The following is an 18,233-nucleotide window of genomic DNA, read 5'->3' on the forward strand; positions in this document are numbered from 1 at the left end:
TTCATTTCATTTATTAGACTTGTATGCCGCCCCTCTCCGCAGACTCGGGGCGGCTCACAACAGTGATAAAAACAGTACATAATGACAAATCTAAGAATTAAAATCTAAAATAACGATAGTACATTTAAAAGGTTGTTGAAGCCCACACTTCGTAAAGTTGCCAAGGTTCAGAAATCATTCAGTTATGACATCTGAGGGCTTAGCAATGTTGAAACACCATATCTTTATCCAGGTATGACACGTCAAATGGATTCCTCAAGTTAGAGGAGAAAACTAAAAGCAATACATTAATGCAGTTGTATGGATCTAAAATGGAGTTAGAGCATCCTTTTAGTGGCTGTCCATCAAATATAAAACAGACTGTCTTTCCTAGGAATTCAAAACATTTTGGAGCAAATCCTCTCAAGGAGTTCTGCAACAAATAAGACTAAAAAGATACCATCACATTTTATTCAATCATTCTAATAAATGTTAGTTTAATTGAAGAACCAAGAAATGAAGGCAAGTATGTAGGATAGGAGTGGCCATCCACATGCTGTTGAATTTCAGCTCCTGTTCACTGTGGTCAATAGATGTTGAATGGTAACAGTTCTCATGAGTCAAGTCTTCCAAGTGTTTAAGACTTTATGCTGTGCACTCTTTGTTTACTTGGCACCTTAAGAAGAAAGCATGTCTTCCTAGGATCAGCTATCCCAAATTTATTTTCCTACTCTCAGAAACTCTGCTTTAGCTGGAATAAGTTCCTGATTGTTTGCTCTGACATTAATGTTCAACGCTATATTTAGGAAAGATATTATTTGCTTACTGTTGAAATAACAGCTCAAATATTCAGATAGCTTTCCCAGATGGATATTAAAAATATAGAGGACAAAATAGAACCCTAAAGCTCCCGACATGACAATGTCTCTAGGGTAGGGCAAGAGATCATCAGAACTATCTTCTGAGATCAGTCCTTGGCAACTTGAAGATATCTGGACTTCAACTCCCAGAATTCCTCCCATTCGCTGGCTGGGGAATTCTAGGAGTTAAAGTCCAGATATCTTCAAGTTGCCAAGGTTGGGAAACACTGCTTTAGGACGCCATCATGCCTACCAGGATCCATAGGGATTAAGAGTCAATACAGTACTCAAAACTACCCAAGGGTTCAGGACCAAAGTAGCATTCTCTTAATCCAGTTTTATAATATTATGTACAAAATTGTGAAGGCTGGTGTTGGACCAGGAGCAGGGAGATGCAAATTCCAGGTCAACTTCAGCTTCAGAAGCTCATTGGGTGTCTACAAATTACTCACTCAGCTCAACTCTTCTCACAAGAGTGTGTGAGAGGGAAATAAGAGGAGGGAGCAGTATCTATGGTCATCTTGAGCTCTTGTATAAAAGGTAAGACATAAACCTGATAAATAAGCAAATTTAAATAGATAAAAATAATTCTTCACATTCCTTTGGCCACCACTTCCTTCCATACTGGAGCAAAGATGGCAAAAGGATGGACTCTCAGCTTCTCTTGTAGTAGAAGCTAGTAAGAATGTTTTACCACCTAATCAATTTTCTCTAGAATGTTAACAGGAAGCTGCATTCAAATCCTTGCTTCTGGTGATTTTTGCACCAAAATTACATAGTGTGTTTAAAAAAAAAAAAAATCATTTCAAGTTACTCAAAAAATCCAAAAAATATTTAAAGATCCATCAATCATACATGTGCCCAACATTAAAGCTAAAAAAACAGCATTATATGTACAGGTACTTACTACCTACAGCAATGGAAATGACCGACACAGACTTCAGAGGATAATCAGAATTGCAGAAAAAACAATTGCTGCCAATCTGCCTTCCATTGAGGACCTGTATACTGCACGAGTCAAAAAGAGGGCGGGTAAAATATTTACTGATCCCTCACATCCTGGACACAAATTGTTTCAACTCCTACCCTCAAAACGTCGCTACAGAGTACTGCACACCAAGACAACTAGACACAAGAACAGTTTTTTCCCGAACGCCATCACTCTACTAAACAAATAATTCCCTCAACACTGTCAGACTTTCTACTAAATCTGCACTTCTATTCTACTAGTTTTTCTCATCATTCTTATCATCCATTTCCTCCCATGTTGACTGTATGACTGTAACTTGTTGCGTATATCCTAAGATTTTTATTAATATTGCTTCTTCATTGCTTATTTGACCCCTATGACAATCATTAAGTGTTGTACCACATGATTCTTGACAAATGTATATTTTATTTTATGTACGTTGAGAGCATATGCACCAAGACAAATTCCTTGTGTGTCCAATCACACTTGGCCAATAAAAAATTCTATTCTATTCTATTCTATTCTATTCTAAATGAATTAAAAGATTTTCTAATTTTCTATCTCCATCCAAATGCATGGCTAATGAGAAGGCTCATCATAAAAAAGTCTGATAAGCAATGTTTCATGAGAAAAGCCCATGTTAATAATATACCGCAACATCTGCATGTACAAGGCATGAAACCCAAGCCAAGTTAGGAAGGCACCTGCATTTTCCCAGCTAAGTACAACACGGTTTATTGTGCTCAAGCTTTGTAAGAAATATAACCTTAAGAAGCTCCTTTATACTAGAAGTCATACTTGTTTTTGTGAAATTACTTTCCCCTTAGTTAGGAAGCACCGCTATACAGTTCCTTTGGAGCTCAAGAGAAAGCTTCCCAGAAATTAAAAACAATGGATTACTGCACTCTGATTTCACCTTTTGGCTTATTAACAGAGTTCAACTCTCCAAAATAAGTCATTGTAAGTGTGTAAAGCCTGTACAGTTTTATGTTTTCTGCAGGTGAGATTTTACCTTTAACATTCCATTTGCTCAGGTTACCTAATCCTTCTTGTTAACTGCTCTTTTATGCAAGCAAGTTAAGATCCTGAAAGGAGCGCCTCAGAAATTCTTATTTCTTGATGCGGAAGCATATAAAAGTTAATCTCTAAGCAAGATATAAAGGCTTAATGGTACATTCTAAAGGAAAAAAATCAAATTGGAACTTGCACCTCTCCGTTTTTCTTGAACTCCCCAAACAATCGCAATTATTCTCTACTGCATCTGACTTTTTTGTTATTTCAAAATAGTTTACTTCTGAAATACAAGCTGCATAACATTAGCTGCTTGGAGAGGCAAATGTGTGAAAGTCTCCGAACTCTGAACATACACACACCACAAACATAGAGAGACAGACAGAACATTTTAAATTTACGTCTATCAGATTGTAAATTCATCTAAACCTATTTTCAATATAGAATCAGTAGAACTTGTTTTAATTATATTTCTCAAATCTTTGCTTTGCTTCTGATTCTGTTTTATTATAGGAGCCCTCATTCAGTATTATTGGGGAGGAAGGAAATTAAGATGAATTGTATTAATCCAATAATATTTTTTATGAATATTTAAATTTAAATTTCACATTTAAAAATCCAATGTGAAAACCATGGGAAGTGGAAATCTAGAATAGAGCAGTTAAAACAGTTAAAATCCAGGAGCCTGTCAAATGGTGTTGCCTTCATGATAGACACAAACTTTGAAGCAGATATAAATATCTTACTTTACAGTGTACAAAGATTAGTGAATATGCTCTGTTTGCATGACTAAATTATATTTATTATTGGAGCCTATGTAACAGGACTTACAGCTTTCCAAGAAGGGTAATATTGCATTTAATTTTGGAGTAACATGCTTAAGACCACATGATAAAAAGTCAATAGAACCAGACAAAGTTAAAATTAGTAGGTATGCTCTGAATACCTATTAATTTATCTTCCACATTTTCCACTTTCCAAATTATAATTCAATGGCATCTGTGATGGCATCTAGGAGTCCTAAGAATTCTGTCTTTTTTCAAGACAAAATTGCCCAGAATAACCATAATCAAAACAGCAGCAAGGTATAGCAGTTCTTGCATTAAGGAACTAATTACATAATAGTGAGGCTAAGAAACAGCTATGATTTTTAATACTCTCCTCAAATATTCCTATTTTTTTGTTTTTAAAATTCAAAGCAGATTTTAAAATATAATTGTTTTACAAAAATGTCTGTAGATCGAAGTTCTGTGTCCTGCAATAGTCACAGTATGCCTTCCAGGTGGCTTGGTAGATTCTTGTAGTGGACGGACAACAAGATGCTTGGATCGTAGCGATAACTTTCTCAGGTAAGTGTTCCCGTCTCAGGCAATCCCCCTCAAGCGGCATGAAAACGTATATCATTTCAGGCAAATGGTTATCTCTTCTTAAAAACTTCCAGAGTTAGAGCATTTATAACTTCTGGAGACAAGTTGTTCTAATGTACTTTTCCAAATCAGGAGGTACCGTAGTTTTTCAAAAGCTGGATTGAATTTTGAAATTGTTTATTCCAGTGACCAACATGAAAAGAAATACACCAGAAAGATTAAAATATAATTATAATTATCTATCAACCAATGCTTCCAATTACCGTAGTTTTTGAAAAGGAACCAGTCAGTTGTTATATTATTGTTACTCCCCTTCATTTTCATATTGTTGCCAATGGAAATGGACATGGCCGGCTCAGCTGCCCATGCCCGGACCAAAACAAACTGCCTTGTGGGCCTATTACTGTGGCCTTGCTACTTTTTATTTTATTTCATTTCATTTTATTTTACTTTATTTTATTTTATCTTATCTTATTTTTTTATTTATTTTGTCCAATACACAATACATATAGAAGAGAATAGACATGAGGTAATATATATAAAGAAAAATATAAAAATAGAGGAGAAGATATATGAAAGGGGGGAAAAATGATATATGAGATAAAGGAAAGACAATTGGACAGGGGACGAAAGGCACACTAGTGCACTTATGTACGCCCCTTACTGACCTCTTGGGAACCTGGAGAGGTCAATCGTGGATAGTCTAAGAGAGAAATGTTGGGAGTTAGGGGTTGACACTATTGAGTCTGGTAATGAGTTCCACGCTTCGACAACTCGATTGTTAAAGTCATATTTTTTACAGTCAAGTTTGTAGCGGTTAATATTAAGCTTGAATCTGTTGCGTGCTCTTGTGTTGTTGCGGTTGAAGCTTCCTTGCAGGAACTTGACCGAAGGATCTCCTGGAACTGAATAAAGCTATGCACTTTGCCAGTTTGTTTCCCATCCACACAAATCATATATCAGCCTTCTAAAATGAACCCACAAACAAACACAAAAAGGGGGCTCCTGCTGGCCACACAACAGAAAATCCCATCCTTCTGAGAATTACATAGAAACATTGGTTGCTAGTTCTTTTGTCTAGTAACAAAAAATATCCTAGTACAGTGATGGCGAACCTCAGATACCGAAAGCGTGCATGAATTTATTATTGCGCATGTGCGCGTGCCCACACCCATAATGCCTGGACCCCCCACACCGGAGGCCCTGTGGAGGCCTGAAAGAGCCCATTTCCCAAACTCTGGTGGGCTCAGTAGGCCCATTTTTGGCCCTTTTCAGGCTCCAGAAGCCAAAAAATGCACTCCCCCATGCCCTCAGAGACTCTCCGGAAGCCCAACATGTCTCCCCACTGCCTCCGGGAGAACCGAAAATCAGCACATTGGAGCTGAGGTAGGGTAATGGCTCACATGCCAGCAGATATGGCTCCGCTTGCCACCTGTGCCATATATTCGCCATCACTGTCCTAGTAGGTACACTGGCAGAACAATCTATCATTCTTCTGTTAGCTTCTTGACCAGAGTCAAGAGCATCTCCGGAAGATGGCTGTACATCTCTCCTCCAATGACCTCTTCTTCCTTAGATGGCCACCAGAGTTATAATGCAAGTTGTTAATAAAAACCCGGGATATATCTATTTGTTGTACTTAAAGTACTTCTACCAAATTAACCTTTGAACTCTGGACTGGGAAAGACATGAAGAACGTTAAAGCATAACACTGAGAGAATCCCTAGGAATGTGTTTCATTAATACTTAATTTAATTAACTGAATCTCCCTAAGAGACTTCTGGTGTGTTTTTTTAATTAGCTGCAGTTTATTTTTATATCAATCGCATAAGCACCTGACTTTTTGAGGGATTCTGCAAGTAATATAACCCAAAATGCAATGTTTTGACAAGAGGCCCAAACACCAATGAACCAGGAAGATGATGGGATTGTCAATTAAGGTACTGATTTACAAAAGCAGAATGGAAAAAGGTCCACAGTCCGGAAAATTATAGTGATCTATATAGCACTCAGGCTACCTCTGTACCAAAGAAAAGAATCTGATATGCCACTTGCATTGTGTAGACTTCTCATTTTACTTTAGAGAAAAACTGTTCTCCTTTTGGGCAATTTCTCGAAGTCTATAGCACACCTGCAAGTAAAACTCCCCCAGCCCCCCAATAAGTCTCACTGAACAAAGACACTGTTACCATAGCACCAATTTGAAGAACAGACTATGGTAAAATTCTATTGGCAGCTCAACTGCCAGCAGAAAGTAGATACTACTAATAACTCACAAAATACCCCAAGAACCTTGTAAAGTCATGCCATTAGGGAAAATATATAGAACAATCAAAACAGCACATTTGCGGAAATGCGGAAACGCTAGAGAGACACATTATGAAGCAGGTATATTAATGTTCTTTTACTGCCTCCTGCTGGTTAATTCCTTTTGGTTAATACTATTGGGATACACGACAAACTTCAGCAATTTTCGGAAGAAATGAAATTGGATCTTCAGCGTTTATTTTAAGTATGAGAACAGACAAAAATGCCTTAAGCGTTTTTATTAATTCCGGCCTTTTCAAGAAGCAAGAGTGGTACAGAGGAAAGAATGAGAAAGTAAGTCACAGTATAATCATTTGTAGAAACAAGCACTTAAGAGTCTTAATTCCCAAAGCGACCTTCCCTCCCAAGAATCTGCATGAACAGGCACGTTTCTTAATAGTTGCCTAACCACAGTCCATGGACTAAGCAAACTTCACCAAGGAGGGAATACCATAATAATGTAATCACAGCAAGAACCATGCTATCAAATATGAATGGATAAATAGATGGGGTAAGGGGGGGGGGGATTTCATTTTTTTGCCTAAATTCATTACACATTTCCGTGTTAAATGTAATTCTATTTGTTTTCACCCATTGTTCAAGCTTGTTTACATCTTTATTATTTTTTCTCTTTCAGCCACCAAACTTAGCTTTGATCATTTGCAAATCTGATCAGCATTCACTCTCATCAATATTATTAAATGTGTTGAACAGCACTGTTAGGTTCTGAACCTATTCCTATGGTGTTCACTTCATTTTGGATGTTTTTCCAAGTAGATTTGATGCCATTTATAGTTTATCCTTTAAGTATGATATTTGAACTCTGGCCCCATCCAATGCTTAAGCTGTCAAATCCATATTTGATCATTTTGTTGATAAGGATACTCTCTGAGACATTGTCCACACCCTTTTCCTGACCCAACTAGACCAGGGATAGGCAAAGTTGGCTCTTCTATGACGTGTGGACTTCAACTCCCAGAATTTGTGAGCTAGCATGATTGGCTAAGGAATTCTGGGAAAATCATAGAAGAGCCAATGTTGCCTACTCCTGAACTAGACTAATAACTCCATCATAAAAGGAGATCAGGTTAGGCTCACAAGACTTGATCATCATAAATCCATGTTGGCATTTAAGTTATTCGGATGTCTGTACATTAATATTGACATTCTGAATTGGGCACAGGAATTTACAAGCAGCAAATACAGTTCTTTAGGGTTGATGGATGAATTAAATTAATTTCCCTCTTTTGTTGCTATTTTCCAAAACATCTTCAATATAGAGGCGGCTGCAGTAATTCAATAGCGAATTTATCAAGACACGGATAACCAAAACCAGACTACCGGTATTTTCATCCAAGGAAAATCTAAGCCTAGCTACCCAGCTGAAGCTGGACATAGGTGGCCTCAATTGTAAGGTATACTTATCCCTGTAGTGATAGATCTGTACAGAAGAAAGACATGTGATCATCCCCTCTGTAAAAGCTTTATTTCATGTAGTGCAGTGTTTCCCAAGCTTGGCAACTTGAAGATATTTGGACTTCAACTCCCAGAAGTCCAAAGCTAGTATTCGCTGGCTAGGGACTTCTGGGAGTTGAAGTCCAGATATCTTTAAGTTGCCAAGGTTGGGAAACACTGATGTAGTGTAGAGTATTTCTCCAATTCCCAAATCCAATAACCATTTCCTCCAGATTAGATTTTATTATACACACTATACGTTTTTACTACTACAGTGATCCCCCGGGTATCGCGATCCCGATCATTGCGAACGGGCTAAATCGCGATTTTTCAACCCGGAAGTAAAAACACCATCTGCGCATGCGCGCCCTTTTTTCTATGGCCACGCATGCGTAGATGGCGCCGGGCAGATCAGCTGCTGGGCGGCTTCCCTGGGTCTTCCCCCTCTTGCTGCGGGAGGGCGAGTGGCGGGCATCAGCGAGGAGTTTGCGTGGGCGGCAGGGAAACCCCAGCGCCGCTTCCCAGCTGAGTCCTGAAGCCAAACGCGGAAGTTCGCTTCAGGACTCAGCTGGGAAGCGGCGCGAGAGAACGGCATGGGCGGGCGAAGGGCGGGCGAGCGGCGGGCGCGCGGGCAGGCAGGCGGCGGACAAGCGGCGGGCGGACAAGCGGCGGGCACGGCAGCAGCGAGGAGTTTGCGTGGGCGGCGGGGAAACCCCAATCTTCGGCTCCTCGCTGCCACGGCGAAAAACCGATCATTGCGAGGGGTCCTGGAACGGAACCCTCGCAATAATTGGGGGATCACTGTATATGGTTTAATCTTCCTTTAAGATATGATTTCATTAGGAGTTGGACATATGAAGAGATGTTAAAAGCCAGTCTCTATTTTTCTTAGCCATGAGCTACTGCCAGAAGGTTATCCAAGACAGGGCTCTCCAACCTTAGCAACTTTAAGACCTGTGGACTTCAACTCCCAGAATTCTCTGGGAGTTGAAGTCCACAGGTCTTAAAGTTGCCAAGGTTGGAGACCCCTGATCCAAGAAGTAAGCATACCCGCCTCATCTGGAGACACTTAAAAATGCTGCCAACACTTTGGCACTACATTTGCTTGGTTCCCCATTTAGGGGCTCCATCATTTTAGTCCATGTGGATTCTGTTCCCCATTCCTGATCTAACTGTACTTGGCCAAAAATAAACCCTCTCACTATCTAATCTCATTTCTCCTTTCTATCACCAACTGAAAAAGGTTCCAAATGAGACTAATTCCAAGCAGGAGAGTGTATGCAGTAATCAAATCAGTTAATAAAAGCTATCATCTCCTGTTCCCTTTTTTGTAAGAGAAATGGGCATAACCATCATCATCTATTCAAGCTTAGTAAGTTGCTGGTCTATGTTTCATATCCTCAGCAGATGTGATTATGAATAATCACATAAACAGAGGATGTAACAGCCTTGGTTCAGGGACAATCACCTAGCAGCAATTATTTGTGCTTCAAACTTTAGAGCTCAATTTGGAGACTAACAACTAGAATGATGAGAAGAACTTACTTTTCCAACCTCTCAATTATAACCTAGTCTTTTCATATTAGTGATGACAGTCGATGAATGTGTACAGATTGGCCAGCTTGGTCTAGTGCAGTGCTTTTCAAATAGTGGGGCACGTCCCCCTGGAGGGGGGCAGTGAAGTGATGCGGGGTGTGTGTGCATGTGAGCCTGGGGAACATACATGGTCCCTCTTGATCGATTCCCCTGGGCAGGGAGGTGTTTTTCCATTTGCATGCTGCTCCGAGCCCAGACGAGAAGGCGGCCATGTGGGGCAGTTGCATGGATTGTTATTCTCGGTGGGCGCCACGGTAGTGATGAATGACATGGCGAACATCTTCTGGGCAAGGTGGAGCATCCTCTGCAGCTGGGTGAAAGCTTCGAATGACACCCTAAAGCCTTCCTCCACACCATTCGGCAGAGGCGGCACTTATGGGCCAGGCTGACGACCCCAGAACATCAGCTTGATTAAACTGGCCTGACCCTGTGTCAAAAGAGGGCCCTAACCATGGTAGCCTATGTCTGCCTAACCGAAAACAGGCTCCATTGAATTCAGTAGGACTTACTCCCAGGTAAGAGGGTAGAGCAGCCTTCCCCAGCCAATACTGTAGTTTGATTGCAGCTTATAATAAGTAAAATATTTTATTTATTTATTGGATTTGTATGCCGCCCCTTTCTGTGGACTCGGGGTGGCTAACAACAGTGATAAAAAACAGCATGTAACAATCCAATACTAAAACAACTAAAAACTTTTATTATAATAATAATAAATATTAACACTAAAATTGGAGAGGTGGAGGGAGCGAAATGTTTACTTCTTCCTAGGGGAGGTCGTAACAGAAAATAATTGAGAAGCACTGGTCTAGTGATTAAGACACCCGGCTAGACCTAGGAGTGAGTTCAAATCTCACATTAGCATGAAAGCCAGCTGGGTGACCTGACTATGTGTGAGGTGAGTTGTAAAAGTGACTGACCCAAGGTCACTCTCTCTCTCTCAACTCAACCCAACCCACATCCCAGGGTTGTTGCTGTGGGGAAAACAGGAGGAGGAAGGTGTGTAAGACATGTTTGTTGCCTTGAGTTATTTGTAAAAATAATAAAGGTGGGATACAAACAAAACAAAATCTCATGCTATGAACGCATTCACTTTTAAGAACAGATCTCACATTCAAATAGCATGAAATCACCCCAGAATTAAGGGACTTCTTTTTCCCTAGATTGCTAACCATGATAGGTTTCTACATAGGTGGAAAGCACAAAAATGGAGGAGGTGGATGGACCTCAATTTGACAGGAAACCTGGCCACGTACAGCCTTAATGTTTGCACATGAGCTTTAACATGATTAACTGTCCCCAAAGGTGATTTTTCAAGAAGCAACTGGACTTTTTGGTTTCTGTTTGAAGATGTTTTGCATCTCATCCAAGAATCTCCTTCAGCTTTGACTGGAAGGTGGGGAATGGAAAAATTTATATTCCTGGCAGACAGGTGTACATTTGCATTTTTTTTTAGAGAGCAATAGAAGCCACTTGGGAGTTTTATGTGTCTCCTCGGGGTCACCTGAATAATGCAAAAGGGTGTGGAGCCTTCTTGGAACTCTTGAAAGGACTGTGTTGCAGATTGGAGACCGATGATGCCGTACATCCCTCCTCCTCTGTTGAGAAAGAACTGCTCAATTTTGTCCAGCTGCCTGCAAGGAATATAAATCTTTTAATTTCTCACCATCCAGTCAGCGCTGAAGAAGCTTCTTGGATGAGAAGTGAAACATCTTCAAAGAAAAAACGGAAAATTCAGTTGCCTCTTGAAAAAGAACCTTTGGGACAACCATGACCTGGATGACTGAGTATCTCCATAGACATGATTAACTGTCATTTTCTTCTAATTTAGCTATACAGTGGTACCTCTACCTAAGAATGCCTCTACTTATGAACTTTTCTAGATAAGAACTAGATGTTCAAAAAAATTTTTGCCTCTTCTCAAGAACCATTTTCTACTTACAAACCCGAGCCTCTGAAACTATAACCAGAAAAGGCGAGGAGAAGCCTCCGTGGGGCCTCTCTAGGAATCTCCTGGGAGAAAACAGGGCCTCCATCCTCCCGGTGGTTTCCCCAATCATACGCATAATTTGCTTTTACATTGATTCCTATGGGAAAAATTGCTTCTTCTTACAAACTTTTCTACCTAAGAACCTGGTCACGGAACAAATTAAGTTCATAAGTAGAGGTACCACTGTATATATGTAAAAGCGAAAAACATTCACGCAGAATCACGAAATCTCCAGAACCATAAAGCCTACAAACCTGAAATTTGGCACGTATGTTCCTCTTAGCTTCTAGGTGCTTGCTAAGAAAGGGTTTTTCAAAACGACCATCAGGGGATGAGTATTTCATATATTATTATTATTATTAACATGCTCTGATGCTAATTCGTTAGATGTTCTACTCCCCCTCCTGTTCTGTCTGGGTTCCCCCAGACGCCAACACCAACTAAAAAGAGTATCCAGACACGCTGGTAAAAAGCAAAGTCCTTTTATATCTTTGAAAACAAACACAGATAACAAAAACTGTTCTTACAAACTGGAATGCTGTGAAGCTGCACAGAAGAGTCACGACGGCCAGATAATACAACAGGCTTCTTGCTGGCACACACACCACTGTAGATAATAAAACCCACGCCTCCCCCAAGTTTTCAGCCTTCGAGGCCACAAGCCAGAATCAGAGACGCCAAGGATCGAAGCAAGGTCACAGGACTCCCAAAAGATAACTCTCCACAATACAGGAAGGGCGGGCCTGCCTTTTCAACCTTTCTGAGGAGAACCACACCCAAACCCAGCTGTTGCCTATTAGGGATGGAAATACCTGGCTAATTGTCCCCTTCGTTGTGCTGCCCTTCTCTGCCTCATATCTATGATGGCTTGTGCGTTCTCATCCAATGACTCCAGGCTACTCGCTGGGGAGAGCTCCCCCCTGAGGGTCTCAGACTGTTCCCCCTCCTCCTCGTCCTGACATTCCTCTTCCCCGTCTGCCTGGTCCTCCTCCTCCTCCTGTTCCTCGTCCTCCCCCTCTGAGCATGGAGCCAGCAGAGTTCCAGCCGTTCCCTGAGGAGCCTCAGACTGAATCACAACACCTCCCAACCTGAAAATAACTCTGGAGAAAATGGGATAGCATAGGAGAGGCTTCTGTGGAGAGACAAGAAGCTAGAAAGCCTGAGAGAAAGAAGGGGCTAGAAAGCCTGGGGGAGAGAAGGGGAGAGGATAGAGAAGGCTTCTGTAGGACAAGCCTGAAGGAGAGAAGGGGAGAGGAGAGGCCGATTATAACTACAGTATTCATTAATTTTCAAACTGTAAGTGTCGATTTATCAAGCCCGATCAAAGTTTTGCACGGATATTCAGCTAGTTATTAATAACAGCTAACTTCAATTTGTTGGAATTAAATAAATAGTAATTCAAATCATTCTTATAGTAGCATTTAAATTGTAATTTAAGCATTCATTATTTGTCTATGATTTTATATGCTCAGGTAGCTAGAGCTGGAAGTACAGAAATAGAGTAAGATGACATTCAGTCAAACATAAACTTGCAGTGCAATCTGATCTCTTTTTTTACCAATGAGTAAGATAGACTGTAATAATTTGTATTTATGAATACATGTATTTCTTTAAACTAGAAAAGTTGCAAGGCTTTAAAATATATATTTTGTAGAGAGCTGAGGAACAGCTTTAGGTGACCTATACTCCAAAAACCTGCCTTCAAAATATTAGCCTCTCTATGGAATAGAACTAATTTCAATGGATTGTTGGGATCCGAAATTCTCTACAACATTCTGCCACTTTGAATTTTGAGATAGAAGAACACAAATGAAAGATCACTTTTTTATTTATGTATTGTTGCTTTAAACTAATCACAGAAAAAGAAAAATAACAAAGGGAACAAAACACAAAAATATATAAATTATTTTTTTTAAAAGCCTGATTATTATTGTATTAATAATTATATATTTTATATATTGTTGTACAGGATTAATATTTTTATTATATTAATTATATTAATAATCATTTATAGAATTGTAGCTATTTACTCTTAGAGGCTCTTAACTAGCAAATGTCACCAGTTTTCTATTAGTTACCCCAAATTTTTCAAAGAACAGGAACTGGCTTAATAGAAGCAAGGCTTTAAAAAAAAGATGACCTTGTTAAAGGAGAATTCCATTAGAAAGCAAGACTTAGCTGTTTTATCACAACAGAAACCCAAAGCAATACATACAGTATTATTTTAGTCATCATTTGCTATTTAGTTTGTTTCCGCTCTTCTCCATTTCAGCTAAAAATTCTAAAGTACAAGTGGAGTGCACTGCTAATTTCTTTATCTCCCTAAGACTCCTTAAAACAAGAAGCCAAAAGGGTAAGAGAAGCAAATGTGTTCAGATAGAGTACTAAATCGACTTATCAATGAAGATATTTTGGATGGCGTATTAAGACATTAGCTACTTTTTTTAAAAAAAATTGAGCGCGGCAGAATAAATCCATTTCCTTTACATTAAAGTTAATATACGTGAAGTGGTAAATAAAATGCCTAATAGCTTTTGAGTATCTAATCTAAACCTTGCTAAGAAAGGCAGGTTCCATTAAAAGTTTCAATGATAACTTTTAGTTAAACAAAGGAAAGATATCTGACCTTGTCTTTTGTGAAAGACACATACTCAAACTATCTGCAGATTCACGTACTTGATTATTATTTTCACAAAGCTTTCCAAGCTCTCAGAAATCAAGTGTAGTCGACAAATTAAGTTTAGCCTTGGGATTCTGAGATACTTGTCACCCAATAAGTTGCAGTCATAGATGGCATCAAAGAAAGAAAGTGGGGGGGGGGAGAGGGAGTGTTTGGTAACTCAAGAACAAGGAAGAACAAATTCAGCAGTCATTCATCCTGAAGCTTGCCAACACTGATAGCAATATAATCAGCAGAGTGGCTTCACAATCCTGCTTTACAATGGCTGGACTTACTCAAAATGATAAGTCCAGTTACGTTCAAGTCACGTTATGACTTGAAATGATATGTGAAACCAACAAAAATAGGAGTGTAGGATATATTTAATTCAGAAGGGAAGAGGAGGAAAGGCATAGAGGCCAAAGGCTGCAAAGGGCATCGACTTGTTCCACCCCGTGTTCCGGGAACCTGGTAAAGTATCTCAGGAGGTAGGTGTTGGATGGATGAGCAGAGAGATCCACTGCCGGTGTATCGAACCTCCTGTACAGTTCCTTGAATATGTCCGGATACCATTCAGTGATTGACTGTTGTCCTGCTCAAGCAATCAGCCTGTAGATTCACCTTCCCGGAAATGTGCTCTGTCTTGATGGAGAGTAAGTTGGCCTCTGCCCAGCTACTCCACTTCTGCCATCAAAAGATGGGAGCGAGTGCCCCCTCCTGGTTTACATGAGCCTTTGCGGCCAGGTTGTCTGTCAAAATTAGCGTGTGGCTGTTCCTGATCTCTGCCTGAAAATAATGCAGCATCAGGTGAACGGCTCGAACTCTCAGCCAGTTGATGCTGTTCCATGTTTTCTCAGGGGATGATCTGTCCTGGACCATCTGTTCTCACAGGTGCGCCCCCCCCCCAGCTAAACAGACTGGTGTCCGTGGTGATCACCACTCGGTGGACTTCCTTGAAAATGCACCTGGTCTTTAAAGACTTTGACGTCCACCAGGTCAGGGAACAAAGGACCTGTGGTGGAAGACGTATCCACCTTCTGGAATGAGCCCTGTCTGCTCTCTGGTGGCAGCAAGAGCTACTGAAGAGACCTGGCATGAAGGTGCGCCCATGGCACAATGGCCCAAGATGCAAGATGTGTCCAGGGGTACAATTCAAATCGATCAAACTTGGTCTACTAGGTCCCAAATGCTATCCCACCTGTCTTGAGAAAGATGAACCTGGCTGGATTTGGAGTCAATCACTACCCCAAGATGGAGTAGGCACGTGATAGGGATGAGATGACTTTTCTTCAGATCGACAGAGAATCTGTGGGCCTGAAGTGTTTGGATGACAATCCACCATCCCTAGAGAGGGGAAGATGATTATATTAAAATATTGTCGATGTAACACTGCATTCTTAGAGGCAGAACTTGGATAGAAGCAGCTACCACTGCCAGAATTTCAGTAAATGTCCTGGGGGCTGAGGAGAGGCCGAAGGGCATGGCTCTGTATTGATAGTGATGCCCAGCAAACAGGAACCTCAAATACTTCCTGTGATCGGGATAAGGTCATGGGGGTAAGCTTCCTTCAGGTCCACAGATGACATGAAGTCCCTCTCCTGGATGCAGCCCAAGGTGGTTTGTAGGGATTGCATCTTAAAGCGCTGATATGTCACATGCTAGTTGAGTCTTTTCAAATCCAGTATGCCCTTCCAACCCTCTCCCTTCCCCCCAATTTTTGGGCACGAGAAAAATAATGGAATACAATCCAACACCTTTTTGGCCCTCAGGAATTTGTTCTGTGACCTGGATCTGTAACAGATATTGGATCTGCAGGTCACTGCAGGAATTGAGTTGGAGGGCAGGAAAGAAATTCGACTTTGACACCGAATTTGATGGTACTAAGAACTCGGGCATCTGATGAGGTTTTTTCCCATTGAGTTACAAAAAGGTGCAGCCGCCCGCCAATGGGAAGTTCAGTCTGAAGATCTTTTACCCCATGGGAGGATCTGTTATAGCTCTCTTGAAAGGGCCGTTTGACTGGAAAGGAGAGTTGGCCCCTGTCACAGGAGACCGGCCTGCCCTGTGCTGGCTCAGAAGCCTGCACATAGGAACAATGGTACTGTGATGCATAAAAATTGGGTTCATAAGAGTGAAAAAACTGCCTCTGAAAATAGGGTGAAGCCCTGCTATCTCCCTGCTTCTGTTGTGATGGCAGAACTTTCTGCTTATCCATGGGTCTCAGTGAGAATCGGCTCAAGCTCGTCCCCCAAAAGATTTATAGGGGACCGAAGCCAATCGCCATTTAGAGCGTAGGTCGGTTTGCCAGTGAAAAAGCCACAGAAGTCAATATGACATGACTTTTGAAGCCAGAGCTTTGGAGGTTTTGCTTCATGCAAGTTAGCGTCGGCAGAGTACTCAATGGCCACTGGGATTTTGTTAAGATCATGTTGCATGTGTCCTCAGGAGGCAATCTGGCCTGTAGTTGGCAAAGTTATATAAGTATAGATCTGTTGAAAAGGACATGGCAGTAGAGGCCCTAATGGCACAGGCAACCATCTGAACGGCACGCCATTTCTTCTCTTTCACTCTAAGAGCCTCACTGGCATCTGAGGGTAGCAGAGCACAGGATGACAAAGACACCACTGGAGCATCAACTTGAGGAAGTTGTAAGATTTCCTCCATGCTCTGTAGAGTTTCTTATCAATGCCACTAGGGGCGGTCAAGGAGCTGGGATTGGTCCACTGGCGTTATCCATAAATAATTTTGGAGAAGGAACTGTGACCTCATGAACTGAAGGTTCTGAGAACGGGTCTTCCTGAGAATTCTGATGACATTGAGCATCTGAATGTACTAGTGGAAGTTCCATGTTGGCAGAGGCCTTTGTCCTTGTATTATAATGATTTGAATAAGAGAAGGTGGAATAAGCCTGTAAATGCGGGTTGTTCCTGGATGACCCCCTGGTCCTCAGGTAGCTCTCGATCACACATCTCCTTATCCTCCCTGATGGATCCCTTGCTATGGGCTGAGGGACAGGGGGTTGAGCAGTCCCCTGTGCGATGACTGGTGCATAGAGGGTTGAAGATTCATACTAGAGGACTGGGGTTGAATAAGGGCTTGCTGGTTAAGGCCTGAAGCAATCTTCTGAGAAATTGCCTGAGCAATAATTTCTCTTAAATCTTGAGGCAAAACAGGTCCTTAACCCTCTGCAGCATGAAGCCCCAATGCTGTTGATGTAAATGTTCCCTCAGGAATTATAGCCCTTGCAGGAACTACTGTAAAAGAATTCGCACCAGAAGTGCATGTCAGGGGTAGATAATGCGGTTTTCTGTAAGGGGCGAGGGGAGGCAAGGGTTTCCTGCTCCTCTGGACCCTCTGGTGAGCATCCCAGGTGTCTTTCCCCAAAAGCTTGGGGGGAAAGCTCAAGGAGTGGTGAGCATGCCCTCTCAGGAAACATCTCCTCAGATTGAGGCCCTGCAGCCTCTGCTAGATTGGAAACCTTGGCAAACCGGCTTCCAAGGCTCTCTGACGCCTCTCTGCATTCTTATCTGATGCTGAGGAGCCCTTGGCAGTTGTGGAGATCTTGGGCCTGCTAAGGCTGGCCTCACCTCTGGAGAATAATCTTGAGGCTCTAGAGGCCATCTTCACAGCCCTTTTTTCCTCACCGGCCCTTCTAGATGAGCTGCGATCCACCATCTTGAAGCCAGAGTTTTCTGCCAAGACCCTCGCTCCCACAGATGATCAAGGGGTGGCTGAAGACAATTCTATGATGGCCGCCAGCTAGCAAATTGAACAAAGACATGCCCCGAAATGCACTGAGGGAGGAATAAAAACCACCCTGCAGACATCAATCAAGAGAGCCACTCTGTTCCAAAATTCAAAATGGCCACTCTCAGCTGAGAGTCGGCTTTCCAAAATCGCGCCTCTGCTAGCTTGGGCGGGAATCGGCTCACTCCAAGCCAACAAGAGAGGCATCAACAATCACAGCTCTGGCTGGAAATAGGGCATGGGGCAATCCTCTTTGAAGTGTGGCTCTTTAAAAAGAACCAGCAGAACCAGTAGG

At 41.5% G+C, this 18,233-nt stretch overlaps 1 protein-coding gene across 2 annotated transcripts in view; it reads right to left on the reverse strand.

Annotated features, from left to right (window-relative positions):
• The window catches only part of SNX3 (sorting nexin 3), a 33,162-nt gene that overhangs the window by 4,554 nt on the left and 10,375 nt on the right, over positions 1 to 18,233 (reverse strand). The window lies entirely within an intron of this gene.

Source organism: Erythrolamprus reginae, chromosome 1 (genome assembly GCF_031021105.1).
Source record: "Erythrolamprus reginae isolate rEryReg1 chromosome 1, rEryReg1.hap1, whole genome shotgun sequence".
NCBI lineage: Eukaryota > Metazoa > Chordata > Lepidosauria > Squamata > Dipsadidae > Erythrolamprus > Erythrolamprus reginae.